The 14165-nt window shown below is 38.5% G+C and overlaps 1 protein-coding gene across 7 annotated transcripts in view; it reads right to left on the reverse strand.

Moving 5' to 3' along the window:
- The window catches only part of CDC42SE2 (CDC42 small effector 2), an 82480-nt gene that overhangs the window by 34125 nt on the left and 34190 nt on the right, over positions 1-14165 (reverse strand). The window lies entirely within an intron of this gene.

Raw genomic sequence — 14165 nt, forward strand, 5'->3', positions numbered from 1 at the left:
CTTAAACCTCTAAAATTCCTCTAGTGGAACAAATGAGGCTCCAAATTCCAAACATTCCTTTGCTAAAATAATGTTTGTTGGTAAACCTCCATTCGGGTTTCTTTCAGCAGAAGTGTAATAAAATTTCCGCTTATCTTGCCATACATAATAAAATTTACTTGCAGAGAAAGTGAGATAATGAGTACTCAGAAGTTTTTACAGGATACTCCTTAATAATAATCCTTTATAGTACTGCATCTTCACCACACAGATGTTTGCACAACTATTACTTCTATGCAATTCCTCACAGCATGAAGTGGTTTGGAGACTCTGTGCAATGCATAAAACTACACATCTATGTACACACGTTCTGTGGCAGAGCAGCTCCGCTTTGCTGCTACCTTCCTTAGTTCTCTATGTGCCAAGCACATGAGAGCAAAGATATCCCTCATTTACTACACACATACCAAGTCACTGCACTGCGTGGCCACGACTACCTAGGTACTTTCCAGGACTATTGTCTACAACACACACAAAAGGAACACAGCAGAACCTTCCCCATACTATACCCAAAGCCTTTGGGAAGCTTTCACACTTCTTAGCTTTTAAGACACTAACTGAAGCTCTTTGAGAAATAAATGCATGCTGCAGTAACACCATCTAAATAGCAAAACCCCAGCCAAAGTACTTGCATGCTTGCACCTCTACCTTTGAAAAATCAACTGATAGGGTCAAATTAGTTTTATATGCCTGTTTCTGGCATACCTTGCCTAAAGATCAGAATAGGAAGGGGGGGAAATGCTTTGCTAGGTTATCCTATTGCTAAAACCACATAAAACAAAGCAATTTTATTAAACAGGATATCTTGAGGATAAGAAAAAATCTAAACAAGCAAACTACCCCCGCTCTGACAAAAATACTTCTACACAACCTTTTGCTTGTCAGACACTTAAAAAAAAAGGTCTTAGAACAGTGCTATCATGACATTTTCACTACTTAGAAGGCATTTTTCCTGCTTTAAAGATCACCATCTAAATCCCATGAATGAGTCAAGAAACTGCAATAAAACACAGGATTCAACAACCAGTAGTGTGAAATCCAAGAATGAAAATAAAAGTCTCTAAGGAAGTTCTCACTCCATAATTAGGTGGCTTCACACACACATTTTCTCAATTATTCTGGTGACTAAAAATTTCGCGAACTTTAAATAGCATGACTAGCAAAGAAAACCTTGACAGGAAAATACTCTGCTGTTCTCTGCAGGCTCAGAATTTGCATGCTACACAGTTCTTTTCTAAATTTGATTCAGTATGTTACAAAATCAGAAGTAAAACACAGTTAACTCCTGTTAATAAGCATGTAACACTTAACAATTCTAGTCCAGTGTCTGTACATCTTATGTTTCCTTAAATGTTGGTTGATTTACTTCTGAGAAGATATACTTGAAGTTGTCCTGAAACATAGCAATGCACTCCCAAAGGTAGCTGCTCAGATTATGAGAAACTGAGAAAACAAATACTCAAAATTTGCATTTTGAAGTTTGATATATTGTAAGTTGCTGGAGCAATTAATGGATATTGTGCAGTGAGTTTTTGTTGCTCTGCAGGTGCCCCAATGTTCTGATTTGTGACTCCTGAACTTAGGACACTTGTTGCTTCCTCACAATCTCTTTTTGACAAAGTCCAGAACTGACATATCAAATTCTTGTTCTCACGGAGGGTTAACTTTGATCCAGCTGCTACACCCAAGTGCAGAAGACACACACTGAAAAGGCAGGGAAATTCCTTTTGTTGATCTGCCTCTGTGTTTGTTCACTGATAGCTGGCACACTCCTCCAGCTCCCTGCAGCCTCAAGTGCTGTGCTGAGCTGAAGGCCTGGGAACAAACCTGAAGGGCTTTTGTGTGCACCTGTGAGCCTGGAAAGCTCCTCCTGGTTACAGAACACCCATGGGTGCAGAAGTCTTGCTCTACAGCCATCCTCTGCATGCAGGACTTGTGACATTCAGGACAATCAAAACTGACTCCCTGCTTCAGATCTAAAGCTTTTAAATGACCAAGTCAAGTTAAAGATTGTAAACAATAATCTCTGATAACATGTTTATTCTTAAAAATGCATTTTTAGGCCTGTAAAGTGCTACATTTGCTTTTAGTTTGGTGGTTCTGCAATCACTAACAACACTTCTTCAATCTGTTGATTTTTGATAAAAACACACAGTTGACATATCAGTAGGTCTGGAGAAAACTGACATTAACTGCACCTGTTAAAAGGCAAACAAATGCTTAGCAGTATTTGTTAGAGCTCTGGAATTTCAAACGCTTTCCCAGTCTACTAAACAAATTATTTTTACAGGAACCAAGATAATACAAATATCAAGTATAAATCTGCTGCACCAAAATGGAAAGAAAAAGCAATTAAGCTGAAAGCAAAAAGGTGTATTGGTGCTGTGGTGTTAATGACAACACACTAGAATTTCTCTTACACTGCCAACTGCTCGTTTAAATAACAAGTTGAATGAGGAAAATTCTGCTCTTCTTTTCCAAGTTACTGGTTATAAAGAAAGGAAGAAAAAAGCACCATAGTGACCTACAGCTACTAGCTACAGCTACTAGCCAGGTAATTACGGAATATCAGCGCACTAACAATCTCACAGGAAATTGTTCCTGCAAAGCTTGAGCTGCACCCCAAACCTAGCTGCAACTAATGAGGTCTCAAAATAGATGCAGTATTTCACAGCTAGTTCTCTGCTTTTTTCATTGGATTAAGACTTGAATCCCAGAACCCTAGAACGGTCTGGGTTGAAAGGGACCTTAGAGACCATCTTGTTTCAGCCTCCCTTCCACGGGACCAGGTTACTCAGGGCCCCATCCAACCTGGCCTTGAACACTGTCAGGGATGAGGCACTCACAGCTTCCCTAGGCAGCCCGCGCCAATGTCTCACCACGCTAACATAGGATTTGTCTGTGCAGATCTGCCAGATGAAGAGCACAACAGAAGCTGAAGAACACTTTGAGATTAACAGTTCTGCTACCCTTTGGTTTTGCTGTTGCCCAGTTTATAGTGCTCAGAGTGGCAGAACACTGTAGAGCTCACACTGAAAAGACAACACAATTACTCTGTCTGAACCAGAAATTTATCAGAGTGATGAGTGGTGAAACACCAATTTGCTTTTCCCATGTAAACTTTCTGAACTCTGAATGCAACTTACTTTAGAGCAGATGATTCACATTACAAAAATACACAGGACTATCATGCTGAACAACTTCATCACATTTTAAGGCTTTTATACCTTAGTTATCATTTCAATTCCATAACATTTACAGAAATTCTGAAGTATGAAGAAATCAAGATTTTAAAAATAATACATTGTTTAGAATTTGACGTGAAAAGCAGCAAGGTAATTTTCATTACTCTAAGGTTTACTCCCCAGTGGCCAGTCTAACGCAAAAAACAAAACTACTGCTTATTGTTAAACATCAGTCACAAAGGCAGTAAGTGCTAGCACCGCACTAATGAGTAGTGGGCAAAGCACATTCTGTTACAGTATCATCCATTTTTCTTACTAAAGCAGTATTAGCTGTTCTGTGAGAAATACACAGAGCAGGAAAGGAGGAAAGGTAAACTAAGAAATCAATTTTCCCTCTGAGCTCTTCACATTTATTGGTATAAAGCAGGTTAGACAGGATTTACCTTAAATGATCCAAAAAGGAATACGTGCTATACTGTAGAGAGTCAGTTAGAATAGAACTACTTAATTAATTATACAGCTTGAGAACAGTGTGCTCTTTTTAAAAAAGCATCTCTAGTTCCTCTTAAGGGTGAGCTTTCTATATCCTTTGACTTCATACTGTTCACTGTGGCTTCAAACAGAAAGTGTTTGAACACTTTAACAATGCTCTTCGACCACTACTTGAAGCAAATAAAAACCACAGGAAGAGAGAAAAAAAAAATTACAGGTGTTAGTATTTGAATTTAGCTAGGTTTGCTCCAAAGCTCAGACTACTATTTAAGGAGAACGGGGGAAAAAAGGGTAAAAAAAAAGCAAATCATGAACAAAAAGTCGTAAGTATGCCATGTCCCGGTATGTCATGACACAACATGATGTATCACAATAAGCACATGTAGGCACAAAGTCATGACCAAGCCTACTACTACTATTTTAGTCTCAAGTACTTAATAAGAAAACACTTTGCAGTTATTCTTACTATATTAGATTCATTCCATGAAATATATAGGTATTTTGATTTGGTTTTTTTGCCTTAAAGGCTTCGAAAAGCTATCATTTCTTTCAATACTGCAAGCTCTAAGTACAAAATTGTCATTTCTGAGTGTATTTTTAAGACTTCTTTCATGTTTCTCACTTTAAATTCCTCTTGTAGACGCACTATTTCCTCTTAATGATGACTAAATAAAGTCATGTGGCAGCTGAAAATGCAGGGGGGAGAGGACTAAGTTGTGTTCAAACCAAGAGAGAGGTTATGCTGGTGCCCACTTCCATATACTTACAGCTGTAGCAACTGGAGGACACTCTCCAGCTCTCAAAGGAAGTGAGGGGTGTTTATTCATTTGCCAGCCTCATTTTTTGATAAAAAACAAAACAAAACAATCTACAAGAAGCAAGGTTTTAAACAAAGACAACCTACAGAGAAAGTTGCCTTCATTCATGAATTTTGTATCAAAAGCTTTATCTCATCGGGGCATGGCACTTAGAGAAGCACTCTTCCTCCATTTCCCACTAGCAGAATGGACACTTCTGGGGACTTCGACATGGATTTTAATGCAGCAATTATTTTTTGCACTTTCAAATCCTGAGAAACTTGAGCTGCAAGTAACTCTTGCCACACAAAAGACAACATTCACCATCAACATAGCCCAAATAAGGCTGAAATCCTTTTTTCATTTCCTCATAATCTTCCCATATTGATTCTGCCTCAAACCCCTCCCAAGTGCTTTACAGTTTAGTTTCAAGACATTTAACACTCTTCTTCAAAGTCTGAGTTAGACTTTCTTGTACATTTTCAAATCCTGAAATGTATGTCCTGACTCTGTAAAAAGAATGTCTCCCTGATACAGTTTTGCACATTATTACTAAAGCAATAAAACGATAGGGTTTTATGTTGGGATTATTGATCATTTGGAGTCAGTTCTTATTATTTTCCCCCATTTATACCAAAATGGTTTTCATTAGTATATTTCCTTAAGCAACTTACAAATAGGTTGTACTTCAAATCAAGCTCAACACAAACTAATAGCTATAAACAATTATTATTATAAGAGCAATTTGCTTCTGAGTTAAAAGTTTCAAAGACAGATGAAAACAGGGGAATAGGATAAAGGTACTATTTACAGCTTACTTAAAGGAGATAGATGGGGTGATTTTTTAAATTGTTGTTGTTGTTACTAATGGAACACAGTTTAGCTTTAGGAACAATCACATCTTTCATTGGAACAGCTCCAGTTTTTGTGTTCTCAGTTTGTACAAAGCCATCACAAGCTCCCCTGCAATAAATGTACCCACTTGGAATGATACATGGGGGGGCAGCAAAAGATACAGGAAGGAAACCACAGCAAGTTTGTAAAGAGAAACACTAGGTTTTCCTTATTAGGTCACTGATGGCATGAGAGGGAGTTGTAAAGAAGGGCATGGCAGGAAAGTACACAGTTCTGTCAAGAACAGCTCACCAAGTGTGACAGTAAACATATTTGCAAGTACCAGCTGTGACCTTAAAGCAGAAAGCCTTTAAGTATCTTTACGATTTTGTTTTTTACACTCCCATCTGCAGCTGCCTGAATTTTACTCTGTAGCCCTTCAGCTACATTTCTTTCCCCTGAGAATATGATCCAGCCCTTGAAAAGTCCTTATTATTTTTGTGCACAGAACCAATAAATGAGAAGTATCACACTAGTCACATTAAAATTTTTCATGTCCAGTTCCATTTCAAAGCTTCCTCCTGTCTTTAACTAATAATTACTTTTGATATATACAGGTTCAATGCAGCTTTCTGAAACAGCCAATTCATAGCTCGTACTATTCCCCACATTTACATGCCAGCAAAAACCTACTTCTCTTGAAACCACAGCATTGAATATCTCATAGTTAGGCACTACGAAAATATATAAAGATTAACAGAAAACTAATCATCCAAAATTATTTACTAAATAATGGGAAGGCAAACCAATGACTAAATGAGATTGTTCTGTCCTGCCTAAGACATAGGCTAGGCATATTTTGCCCTACCTACAAAAACAGTCAGTTAAGAACAAGTGAGAAACTTTTGAGAATTCACTTCTATGGTTTAGCACCTCTGATTTCATACTGACTTCCTATTTGCATTGTATTTTGTTAGACAAAGTGTTAATTGGTCAGTAACATTTTCTTCTTAATTGGCAAGTCCTACTAAAGGAAAAATAATACATTTCTCAGCTGGCCTCCTTGTTACTTCTAACAGGTAATACCAGTCAGAGAGGAAAAAAATAAACAGGGCAAAGTAACGGTTCAAGGCAAACTGTCAACAACATACCATTTCTGCAAAGAATAGAAAGAAAGAAACCCCAAAACAAACAAAGGAACCTTCCCAAAGAATGCCCAGTTATTACTTCTAAAGTAATGATGGGGAATCCTCAACACTGGCATCCAGGAAGAGCATAATTTTAAAAACAGTGCAGCATTAGAGAGAATGGAACAGTCTATGCTCATGACATACTACATGACAGACCATACAAGATACTGAAGGGACCCTCACCTGTTTTTAGTACAATAATAGATGAAAAGCACTACTCACAGCACTTATAGTGTTCTTTTTTTCCACAGGGAACTAATACATCAAAGCAATTCCCAAGGAAAGTTCAGGATGGAGGAAAGGAGTAAGTGTGAACAAGAGAAAAAAGGTTATTAGAAGTGCAAGGAGTTCACATAGGCAAACTCTTACCAGCACAGTAAGTGTATAACGACAAAAAATGTATCACCATGGCACACCGCTATTGCAGATTTTAACCAGCTATTGTAAAACAGTCCTGCAACAGAAGTCTAACATCATATCTAAAGACATTTTGATGCACTTCAGTAAATTATTGCTGTCACTTCTGTTGTTGCCTGGTACGCAGGGCCAATTTACACACTGAGAAAAGGGATCTCTATTTTTTCATTCCAGTTTGTGCAAAGTAGGGAGCTAGGTAGTAACCCACAAAAGGCTGGCTCCACAGTCATCAAAACTTTACACCATGTATACATTTTAGCAAACAAAGAAATCACAGTTCATTGGCTACAAGTTAAACAGTTCTCTTTAATTAGTATTACACCTTCTACTGATTAAATGATTCTCATGCTAATTCGTCCCCACGCTCGGACTTTCTCCTGAGCTGGTGGGTTTCTTTAGTTGGTGGGCTGTGAGTCAGTGATCCCAGTCTCCCTTTACCAGAATGAAATTTCACCCAGCTGGAGCTGGGCTCAGCACAGTTGCTATGTTTACTTTATTAGTTTCTTCCTTATCTTAGGAGTTCTGCCAAAAGTCTTTGTGGCACATAAATTCTGCTTTGTTTTTTCCACTATCAGCAGTACATCCTTCTCCCCAAGCTTTGTCAACCTCCCCATGGGTCTGAGATCACAGAAGGATGTCAAACCTTAAATCTTAACAAGGAAATTCTACCTACAAGTAATTTATCTAATATCTGGACATCACTTCTTCACCTCCCACTCACGTACAAAACAATTATGAGACCAAGTGCAGTAAGCACAAGTATTGTCATGTTTTGTGGGATTGGGTAAGTCAATTTTACTCAGTTACCCCATGACACTACCCAGGATTCACTTGTGCCCGTTTGAAAAGCCAGATTAATCATCTCTGTTTAAGTCCTCCTTAGCATGTGACAATGGATGCTTCAAATAGGAAGAGTGCATGAGCAGGATGTCTCTGCCTTAACTTTCAGTTCCACAGCTTGCAAGCAACAAAAGAGAAGTAGGTTTTTGTTTGAAGTACAACAGAACTGCATATTTTTAATCTGCTAGCATTCAAGGCTTTACCAGTTATTAATTTTGTTCTCTAGCCCTTTTATAATTTCTCTATTATTAGCTCATTTAGATGACTTGAACTCTGTATATGCACCCTCATGCAGGTACATGGGAGATTGCTTAAAGAAACTTAAAAGTTAAGACAAATCACATTTTCAAAGGTACTTTGGATCATTCTACGGTAGAAGTGGAATTTAGGACTTTTGGAACATATACTCACAGAAGCTGTAGGCAGAGGCCCATGAGTTCATGCAGTCCATTTGCTCAGGTGCACCAATTCCCAGGAAGCAGTACAGTCTGTTGTTACTGCCCTATGTACTGTACTTTCAGAACTCACTTAAATGACCACTCGGCAGCTTAACACAGGTGACATCTCTTGCCTTCAAGTTCTACCACCTTTACTTTTTTCGTTTGCTCATTTGAAGAGCACTCACACAAGAACCACACATACACAAGTCTAAATTAGGCTTTGACTGGTCTGAAATGGTATCAGTTTTTCCTGACCAGACACTTGAGAACAGTATACTAAACATTTGGTTCATTTTACATTAAGCCCATCTTCTGACTGAAAATGGTCCCAGAAATACCACCCAAATCAGGCAGAAAAAACAGGATGTTACTGGGGCATATGGCAGAGCTAGAAAGCAAAGAAATTTTACAACTAGTGAGAGGTGGCAAGTGCTAACTGGGCCTGTTTAGATCTCACTCTAAAGATAAGCGTGGGGAGCAGCACCAGTAGACTCACAAAGCAAGTCTCATAAAGAATGCTCTCGTCAGAAACCTGTGTACATGTGAAAATCCTTACCATAGCATTGTGTATGGTTTCAGACCAGACCATGTGGAGAGAAAGAAAATCGGTAAAATGACTGTTTTTTTCTTATTCTCCATCAATAGCCAGAGAGCAGCTAGCACATAATTGTGTAACACACAGGACAAAGCAGTGCCAAAACAGGAGGGTCAGGTTTCATCTTTTTCTAGCAGTGTACAGCAACAAACGTTTTTCTCCCCTGCCTCCAGACATTTCTTAAATCACTAAGGGAAAGGAAAATCTAGACATAACTATAGCAACAAAAAAATCTGGTCCAAGGACCATAATTTATGCCATAATGCATTTAAGAGTGTCCTAATTCTGTAACACTTAAACAAGTACAAAGAAAACGATGAACTTAAATACAGCTATTAAGAAGTACCCACAAGGACCTTCTACACTTCCACAGCACAGATAACCCCTTCTAGCCACTTCTACACACAAGAAACCCACTAAATACTATGACTGCATGTGCATGCTCATGTTCATATGAAGCCACACACACAACCTATCATTAGTAACTGCAGCAATTATAAAGTATTTCATTCCTATGGCTAAGGCTATCATGCTATATCCAGCCAGTATGAAAACACCAACCAGAAAGCTACCAAGCTTTTACCTCTACAAACTTTAGACAGCCAGCCTGTGTTAAGGAGAACAACTACAAACTGAAAAAAGTTTCTAGGGCTACCTGAAAAAAAAAAAAAAAAATCCATATACTAGAGTTGCAGTCAGTATGAATAACATTTTTCAGGTCAACAGCCCTTTTTGGTTTTTTTTTTGCTGGAAGGACCACTCATTTTTCAAAACAGAATTAAATTTAGAAAAGGGAGAAAAATCAGAAACTCTTCAGATTTTTTTTGTACCTACAGTTGCTCACACTAAGCCATTTACACATGCACAGAGTTATACCTCATTAGTAGCAATAACACCAGTACCTATACAGGGCTGTTTATCATAGAGGAAATACTCTAATTGCCAAAAGTCCTTCTTTTGTGACTATCTTCACACTTCAGCTTGATTCAGATAATGCACATTAATAATCTGCATTAATTAAAAGGAATTACTGCTCTTTGCTTCTCCCCTTGCCAAGTTGAAATTCACTGCAAATGATCCTTAACATTGAGCGGAATTTGAGTATTTAATTTACTCTTTAAAATAAGTCCTTGACCACAGAAAGCTCTTGCTGCTTATACTGATAAAATGTTTATCTCCACAGAGTATGAAAAAAATGTAACTACAAAAAATCTTGAAAATCCTCACTGGCTTTCATTTTGTGATAGATAGATAGACAGATAGATGCTTACTAATTTTTTGGTTGAAGATCAAGCTTGTTTGGCAAGTCTGTGATGGATACACCCATTCTGAGTGAAGAGTGAGTGCTTTGATTCGGACATCACCAACCAGAAGATTTGACTGAAGTCAGTCCTGCTGTGCAAAACTCTGCTAGGCCATATCTTCACAAGGACTAAGGAATCTAGGCCATGTCTTACCAGGAGCTAACAGAACAAGCCTGAGCTGACTGTCATGGGGTCCCCTCAGCCTCCTCTTCTCCAAGCTGAACAAACCAAGTGACCTTAACCACTTTTCAGAATTCCTGCCCTCGAGACCTTCCACCATCTTGGTCACTCTTCCCTCTTTAATAGCTTTATGGACTTCTTAAATTGTGTAACCCAAAACTGCCCCCAGCACTCGAGGTGAGGCTGCCCCAGTGCAGAGCAGAGCAGGACAATCCCCTCCCTTGCCCAGCTGCCAATGCTGTGCCTGATGCATCCCAGGACACGGCTGGCCCTCCTGGCTGCCAGGGCATGCCGTCAAATAATGTTTAACTTGCCATAAAACCAAGCCCCAGATCTCTTTCCAACTTTTTCTGGGCGGCTGCTTTTCAGGCTCTTGCTCCCCAGTTTGTATATTCAAGCGGCATTACTCTGGACCAGATGCAAAATCTAGCATTTGCTCTTGTTTCATATTAAGTTTCATATGGCTGATGATTGCCCAGCTCTCTAGTCTATCCAGATCTCTCTGCAAGGCCTCCCCACACTCAAGGGAGCCCACAGATTCTCCTAATTCAGTATAATTGGTAAGGTTACTTCATGTATTACTCAATACCTGCATTCAGACCATTTATTAAAGAGGACTGGCCCTAAGATGGACCCCCATGGAACCCCAGCAGTGACAGGTCCCCAGTCTGAGGTCACCTCATTCACTGTAACCCTTTATGCCTGACCCCTGAGCCAGCTGCTCACCCACCACATGATGTGTTTTTCCAGCTGTGGGCTGGACATTTTCTCCACAAGGATCCTGTGAGACAGTGTCAAAAGCTTTACAGAAATCCAAAAATATTACATCAACTGGCTTCCCTCGGTCAATTGGGCGGGTTACCTTGTAAAAGAAAATTAAATTTGCCAAACAGATCTTTCCCCTCATGAACTCATGCTGGCTGTGACCAATGACTGCGTTGTCCTTTTTTTCAATAACTCTGATACCAAGTACTGAAGTGAGACTGACAGGCCTGTAGTTACCAGTCCTTCTCACCTTTCTTGAAAATTGGGTTAAATCGCTGCTTAGTTTGCATTCAATTACTGCTTAATTGATTACCATTTAATTTTCATTCAATCACTGATTAATAGTAATTTGATCACCATTTAATCACTAATAAAAGCCTTTTAGTTAACATTATAAGCATGACTTCTCTAAGTTTACCTGCCACATGGCATTTTATATACTGGATAATATAAAAACTTTACCAAGTAAAGTTCAATTATAAGTTATTAAAATTTAGAAATATAAAACAAGAAACCAGATAGAGATGTCCAGTTTTAAACCCAAAGGACACTATTCCATCTTTTCTACATATGCAGAAAAATAACTATGTACATATAGTCAGCTTAAAATAAAAATACATGGTGAACAGATTTTCAACACTGAAATACAATTTCATTGAAGATACCAGAATTACTGACGTAGTTAAGAAACAAAGTGCTATACAAAAAAGGGAGTTTCAAAATGTTCCAGAAACATTTTAACAAAGTACATATTCTCAGAACAGTTACTGCCATTCTGCAATCTGAACGCAAAGGAAACTAGATTGTCTCCTCAGAAATGAGCTGCCTATCTTGCCAAGGAACTTTTGTTCCCTGCGTACTCACAAAAAGGCCATTACAGTTAAAAATGTCCATTTGGGAAATGTCCTGTGGGTAGTATCTCAGTGGCAGAATAAAACTCACCTGGAGTTCCACAGCCAGTGCAAAACCACTGGAAATCCCAAATGGTTTGGCTTTTACAGGAAACCCCCACATATACAGCTATATATACATATATAGCTTACCTACATTGACAGGTATCCAGTGAGTGGAAAACTGAGACGAAAGGTGTCAAGGCTACAAGTCTTTTTTCCTATGAGCTTTGAATTAACTTGTTCATACCAGTAAATCTTAAACAGGTTAATTTCAGCTCCCGAAACTGCAAGCTGCTGACAAAACCACAAACAACTTGCAGTACTTCTCCGCTAAATATGAAAGAAATCTTACATATCTCAGTTCTTAGCTTCTCACCATAAGGAAGTCAATAGGTAATGTGAAAAGTGTACTGTGACAACAAATAACCACAGGATGACACTCTCTGAACTCTACAATGAACTCCTAGTTATATTAACAACTTCAAAATTGTATTGTCATACAGTACACAGAAAATACAAGAACAGAATGTAGCTAGAAACATCCTTGTAAAAAACAGGCATATTCACAGATAGGATATAATTTGATAGATGCACATTCTGCTAACAATTCTCTAATAAATTGCAGATTATCCTATGTCATAAACTGTCCAATCTTAACCAAGAACCTAGTAACAGAATATGTTTAAACATGCTCAAAACATGCTTCATAACATAAAAATCTGCTCTTCTACATTCTGAGTTTTGGGGTGGTTTTTTTTTAAAAACAAAAAATCAACCAAACCTCAATTTCTTAATCAGTCAAAAACACACTCCTATGAAATAAATTGTGAAAAATATAATTTATAAAACTGAAGAACCCTCTGTTCTCTGTGATGCAAAGTATTTTCCGTAAATTATATTAATAAGCATGAGAGAACTGAGACATTACACCTCGACACTTTCTGTTTTGTTCCTCAGAACACAGAAAGAGAAAATTTCCAGGATACATTTGGATTCAGCAGGTGGTCTCTTGCCTGCTCTCAAGGTAACAGCTTTCTTGGTTGTGTCTGTTTCACCATCAGCTTCAAAGTTTTCTGGGAAAGAGAAGCATTTGGTTTGTTTAAGATCTGGGCTGTGTGACAGCAGGGGACAATAACCAGATCAATAGGTAGACTGGCAAGATCTAGAGCAGGGTCTTGGCCAAGGCTGCAAGAGGCTGGGTGTGTGCAGCCACTGGGCATCCAGTTTGCTCCAGACTTTACCCCAGGAGGCAAGCCCTGGGTCAGGGACCTCACACAGCTTTCCAACCCCCATGCACAGCCTCCTGGATGTTATGTACCTCTGCAAGCACCCTCAATGCACGTAGCTGATGTTTTTTAAAAGCTGGAGGAGAAAACGGATGGATATGTAGATTACTAAGGTTTTATTTTTCTCCCCACAAACAAAATCTGATTCACCTGCATTACATTTACTCATTCACTCTGATTGCAGAGGTACTTCAGCCAACTGGCTTTGATGCACTCATGCATCTGCTGTTAGTTCTCTTTCTTAAAAATGTTTTTTGTTTTCTCTTAAGCATATTTTGCACTATAAACACCCTTTCTATTCTTTTTTTTCTCCAATATAATCTAGATTAAGTTCATGTCACACAATAAAAATGATATTCACTGGAGGCAGAATACGACATTTGCAAAGCTGAGTCATGCCAGCTACTAAATACAATCTCTCTTGAAGAGGATTTAAACAACACAAAATTTTTTTATCAGTTAATCCAGCGACTGTGAAAGTAAGCTGTTAACCTTACTGTTGGTAGAAGATGCTTTCTGTATGTTAAAATTCAACTCACAACAAAGTTATATGTTTCTCAATTAACTGCAGTTCGAAAAACTCTATATCCTGCTACCTGGTGTTCAGAAACAGATGTTGTGAATTCAGAGTCAAACACAGTGCTTCTGCTATCTGGAGTCCTAATTACACAGTTTCATCAAACAAAAATTAAAAAGCTGCCCAGCCCTCCTTATCAGGTTCATTCTCTTGGACTGAGCAGAGAGTTCTATTCTGAATAAGTAGCTACCACAACAACGTAAGACATTCCCAAAAAATCTTAATCACCCAAAAAAGCCCCCAAAGAACCCACATCACAATCCTCCCTGCTCCCAAATAAGGGTATTCCATTATTTAGCTCAAGGCCAGACAGCATTTGCTGCTTAATTCC

Source organism: Aphelocoma coerulescens (assembly GCF_041296385.1).
Source record: "Aphelocoma coerulescens isolate FSJ_1873_10779 chromosome Z unlocalized genomic scaffold, UR_Acoe_1.0 ChrZ, whole genome shotgun sequence".
Lineage (NCBI taxonomy): Eukaryota > Metazoa > Chordata > Aves > Passeriformes > Corvidae > Aphelocoma > Aphelocoma coerulescens.